Source organism: Pelophylax lessonae (genome assembly GCF_965119305.1).
Source record: "Pelophylax lessonae genome assembly, chromosome: 8".
Taxonomy (NCBI): Eukaryota; Metazoa; Chordata; class Amphibia; order Anura; family Ranidae; genus Pelophylax; species Pelophylax lessonae.
Window position 1 is genome coordinate 167,322,670 of NC_138775.1, and position 6,309 is coordinate 167,328,978.

General features: G+C 34.2%; 1 protein-coding gene across 5 annotated transcripts in view; it reads right to left on the reverse strand.

The window, feature by feature from the left end:
- LHX9 (LIM homeobox 9) overlaps positions 1-5,453 on the reverse strand; it is an 87,396-nt gene extending 81,943 nt beyond the window's left edge. Inside the window, exon 1 of one of the 5 annotated variants that reach the window (XM_082265590.1) lies at positions 5,008-5,422. The gene's annotated coding sequence lies outside the window, so the exon portion shown is untranslated. Of the gene's footprint in view, positions 1-5,007 lie in introns of all 5 variants that reach the window. The other 4 variants (XM_082265589.1, XM_082265588.1, XM_082265587.1 and 1 more) reach the window with 4 other exon arrangements.
- Between the last annotated feature and the right edge of the window lie 856 nt (positions 5,454-6,309).

Below are 6,309 nucleotides of genomic sequence, written 5' to 3' on the forward strand. Positions count from 1 at the left end.
GATTGGTAATTCAATCCATTCATGCTGGATTACCCAACCACCTCACACCAGGACCAGTCTAACCCATTACACTTATGTGTTATGTTTATTACATTGAGGGGTATTGTTCATTACACTTATGAGTATTGTTTTTTACACTTATGGGTATTGTTCAAGAGTGAGGGGTATTGTTCATTACACTGAGGGGTATGGTTTATTACACTGAGGGGTATGGTTTATTACACTTATGGGAATTGTTTATTACACTTATGGGTATTGTTTATTACACTAAGAGGTATTGTTTATTACACTGATGGAAATTGATCATCACACTGAGGGGTATGCTTTATTACACTTATGGGTATTGTTTATTACACTGAGGGGTATGGTTTATTACACTGAGGGGTATGGTTTATTACACTGAGGGGTATGGTTTAATACACTTATGGGTATTGTTTATTACACTGAGGGGTATGGTTTATTACACTTATGGGTATTGTTTATTACACTTATGGGTATTGTTTATTACACTAAGAGGCATTGTTTATTACACTTATGGGAATTGCTCATCACACTGAGGGGTATGGTTTATTACACTTATGGGTATTGTTTATTACACTTATGGGTATTATTCATTACACTGAGGGGTATGGTTTGAGACTGACCCACCTATCACAATTTTCTTGTTACATTTCGTGCAATCGGCCGATCCAAATCATATTGTGTATGGCTAGCTCTATGCTGCCTCAGCAGGAGGTCTCAAAGGGAAGACAGATTTAAATACTGCCATTCTTCAGCCTATAAATATTTAAAGCCGGAGCACAAGTGATTCCTAGTAATTGAGTGGAAGTAAAGAGGCGCTGGATGGTCCCTCCTGACAGCCGGGGGATGCAGCAAGCTGTGAGCAGAGAGAGAGGAGCCAAGTGTACATCATCATGGTGTGGACAGTGTTCTGCCTGCACTGACACACACCAGGGAGCAATACATGTGATGAGAGCCATACAATGGACCGAAAAGATTTCTGCATCTCTGTGTACAAGGCTAGATTCTTATCCAGCATATATGTAAAAAGAAAGAACGATTTACTAACACAATCTACACCATCACTGACACAACGACCAGTTGATCGTTTGATGTCTGTGCAAAAATAAGAATTAAGTTTTGATTGGCTCTTGGGTTGTTGCATTGACTGCACAGTACTTTTGTTTGTTATATCACTGTGGGGGCGATTTACTAAAACTGGAGAGTGCAAAATCTGGTGCAGCCAGTGCAACCAATCAGATTCCATTGAAGCTTAATTGAACAAGCTGAAGTTTAAAGCTGATTGGCTACCATGAACAACTGCTCCAGATTTTGCACTCTCCAGTTTTAGTAAATCAACCTCAGGGTGTGTATTTTTCTGTATAGATATACCCTAATTATACGTGTGCCTCCTATTGATTCCCTAAATACAAATAAAGTGATCCATTTACTATAGGAGTACAATAACCCAGCCTGCACAAGTGGTGTCAACTAATCAAGAATAGTGTTCTAATCTGGGTGCTTGATATATAGAAAAGTAAAGATGAGCCTTTTTTTTTTTAATGAACCAAAAGTGTCCCATTTGTCAAGTTTTAAGGTGACTGGCATGTGATTTGTATTCTCTATGTCCTGCATGTGCAATTAGTCATCGGTTGGGGCCAATAAATGTTCAATATTCACACATAACTCATAATGATAATGCATGGGTAAAGAATGTATAGGAATATTCACATCAGACAATACTGTGCTACATACATCTATTGCACACACATGATTAGTCTAGGATCATTGATACATATATATATATATATATATATATATATATATATATATATATATATGTGTTAGTATTACTAGTAGATTAAAATTGATACATATATACTGTATAATATATATATATATATATATATATATATATATATATATATATATATATATGATTAGTGTAGGATCATTGATACATACACATCAGTAGTCTAGGATTGATATATATATATATATATAGTCAAGAATTTATGTGATACATATATACATGATTAGTCTTGGATCATTGATACACACACACACACACATATATATATATATATATATATATATACATATATATATATATATATATATATATATACACACACATACACGGAGTATTAGAATTGATACATATTCTGTATATGATTAGTCTAGGATCATTAATCCAATATATATATTTAAACACATATATAATAAATACAACTTGGTCATACATGAAAACATCAAAGGTTTCTAGGATCACATATGTCGATCCTGGCCATATGTATACAGATTGTAAATATATATGTATTACCATTATTATTATTTTCAAGGGATAGATGTTTTTCTTGTGTGATAGTGATGTGTTTTTCCAACATAACCCCCCATCTATTCCCTATGTACATCCTAATAGAATTGTTCATTTTTAAGCTCTAATAAAACTTAAAAATGAGATCTGTACAAATGTATTAATATTTATTTTTCCTTTTTTTTTTTCTTTTAGATTTACTCCACCCTAAACGACTACAGGTGCACAAGAAACAAAGTACAGAAGTTTAGTTGTTTTCGGAAACAAAAAATACAACTAATTCTAATCTACAATAAGATTTAATTATAATCTATACAAAAGATTACCTTTGGAATATCTGACCTGTATACCAGATATTCTTCTATAATTGATCTTCCTATGTGATGAACCTAAACAAACTCTACAGTTCGCACCCGACATTTCCAAACCCAGGACCCTAATTTCACATATTCTTTGTCTAGGCTTTGTTTCCCTACCACAAAGGTGTACTATACATGCAAAGAATCACAGGGCTTTTTATGTCATATAGATGTCATTTTCTTTCCTCCAGATGTCATAATGGATCTGATAAATTGAATCACATAACCCCTATTATTTTTGGAGTGAAGTTGTAGATTGCATTTGTTTAAATTGATTTATGACAAGAGTTCTAATTATAATAATGAATATTATTATTGAGAAGAGAGTTTGTCAGTCTACTTTTAGCACCCCTCGTTGAACTGATGCTGTCTCTGCTGCTGTCCAAATGGTATCACTTTGCCCATAAATACCTTGTTAGCTGTGGCCAGAGGCGAGAGGCTGAAGCTTATTGTAGCGTGAAGGCTTGTGTGCTGTGTGATGGGACTGGCCACTGATATTGTGTAATGGCAGCTGGACAGGATGAGCTTGGGGGGTGAGTGAGGTGAGTGAGCAGGCAGGAGGGTGATCGCTGGCACAGCTCACATAGGTCCCTAGAAGCCCATTACTGAGGAGCAGGATACAGAGAAAACCACAAAGTAGAGGAGATAATGAGGACTGCTGATCCCTGCTTGCCAGCCAACAACATTCTCATCCTGGACCTACACAAATATAAACAGATAGTGGAACATTATGCATCATCTATACCAAGTGCTATATGTGACACATCTAAATGTACACAAATGTACCTACTGTTTAGCTTTTATTGTTGTCACATACACACTACGAGCTCAATTCATAAATCTAACACATAATGGACATGGCTCCTATTTATTCCAAAAAAGTGGCAGTTATTTTTAGGTAGGGTTTGAAAATAATAGGCACATGGCTGAAAACATCTGAATCCTAAATGTATATATATATATATATATATATATATATATATATATATATATATATATACACAGATATATATATATATATATATATATATACACAGATATATATATATATATACACATATAGATCTACATCTATATATATATATATATATATATATATATACAGATATATAGACATATATATATATATAGATCTATACACATATATAGATAGATAGATAGATAGATAGATAGATAGATAGATAGATAGATAGATAGATAGATAGATAGATAGATAGATAGATAGATAGATAGATAGATAGATATAGATATATATGTATATATCTTTCTCTCTCTCTCTCTATATATATATATATACATGTATATATATATATATATATATATATATATATATATATATATATATATATGTACGATATATAGATACATGTGTGTATATATATATAACTTTGTGTGTTGATTAGGCAGTGGCAATGTTTGCTTATCTGTTCACACGTGGATGGCAGTGTAGGCGTTTGGGTGTACCTGGGGCCATGTGTGTGTTGCATTGAGAAGTAGGGTTATGATCGCAGGGTGGATGCTACATGCAGATTGATCGGTACTACAAAGCCACAGAACATATGGGCAACCAGAACAAATGACACCGACCCCCCCATCCACACACCACAAAATGATTCACATCAAATACCGGTTCAAATATATTTATATCCATTTTCTATTTTATTTCCTTTTATCCCTTCTATTGTAGAATGTGACTACATTTTTTTTAGGAAATGTCATCTAATGTTACAGGGAAAAAAATAACAAAACTTTTACATAAAGGATATATAAATAATCAAAAATGATCATTTCAACATCAACCTTCAATGCCCTACAATTTTCAAATTGTAACGAAAGTTGAAATAAAATAGTAAAATCCAGGAAAAACAAAACAAAACAAAAACATCGGCAGTGTTAAATCGAATGTAGCTGCTAAAGGGAGAGTAGGGGATCGTTAATATTCTGTTTTATGGAATACACACACGCCAAGGGTTTATAGAAAACCGCTATATAGGCAATGTGCTTATTAGTGGAATGTGAGAAAAATACAGCTAATGGGAAAATAAATAGCAATGTGCTGGGATAATACAATAAAATTTTAATTATATATATATATATATATATATATATATATATATATATATATATATATATATATATATATATATATATATATATATATATAAATATAAATACATATAAAAATAAAAATGCAAAAATAAAAATGCATTGAATTGTAAGAATCAGAAATTGCGCATTATAAATGTGTTGGCTTTGGATAACCTTATAAAAAAGAAATAGCAAATGCAAACAAAGTATATAGTTGATGGACAGACGTGCGATGTACAGTACCTGGTGCTGCAGTGATTGAGCCCTTAGCTGGGCTATGGCAGAGTGGATGCTGATCTGTTGGTCCTCTATAGTAACAAGTCACTGATCTCTTTCCTTCTGCCTGTCCAGGATGCTGCTGCTCTCTTGCTTGCTGTCCTGGATGCTGCTGCTCTCTTGCTGCTCAGGTCCAGCTGATGCCTCCTCAGTGTCAGAGGGATAAGCTCTTAGAACTGGGGATATGTTGGGTTCTGGCATGAGCTGTGGGCTGGTCCTTCTTACTGCAGACAGTCCCTTAGCTAATTAAAACAAACAAGATGTCTTGCCTAGGAGACTGGCTCTCTCTGCCAGCTTGTATGTGATCTATATTCCCTTCCTCCTATCCATATCATTTACCCTCACTGTCTCTCTGTACTGTTTATTTCGCTGGATTTCTCCCCATACACCCATACTACCAATCGGATATTGTCAATCACCATCCTCCCTCACCTGTACACCCGTCACCTCTGCTTTAAATGCCTGTCAGTTGGTGTGAACAGTACACACAGTCACCTAATAACCCATCAAAGGCAATACAGATAGACTAATCCATCGGTTATTAAAATACATGGGCTTTTATTTTTTTGTAATAGAGAAGGGGTCGTGCTTAATTCCATTGATTGAATGGCAGAGAGGGATCTGGCAAGCAGGCAAGGGTGATATACATTATTTATTAACTGGTATGGAAATCATATGTACATGTTTTAGTTTTAACATTAAAAGAACTGGCTACCCCAACATGTGCCTGGCAGTGCCAAGCTGGGTGAGGTGCTTCAAGTCTGCTGATCATAGGCTGTCCATGACATAAATATAGGATTATGATGACAATGATCTTAATAAAAAAAAAAAACATTGGTGCCTTTGAGGCTGCAAGATCGCACATGGTCGAAGCGTTAATACATAGCAATCAAACTGGAGACGTTTCTGTATGACAGCAATCTGCATTATCACTGCCACTGATTGCTGTAGGTTCTCCTTTCCAGAGATCAGACAGATCGCACATGAGAATCGCTCATATGTAACCACAAAAGACGAATCGGAAGGTTATAAGGTTTGCTGTCAGTCTATTTCATAAGTGACAGAGATTGCTGGCTATAAAAATGGCATCGATGATTGTAAATTCTGAATAAATGCTTGTTGTTTTTTAAAAAAATGTATTAGCTACAACAAGTATAATAATAGCAACTAAAATACTACTACTAATAATAACAATGATTTTGATCATCATCATAATAGAAAAATAAAAATAGTAATAATAATACATGCTTAGAATAATTATAATAGCAA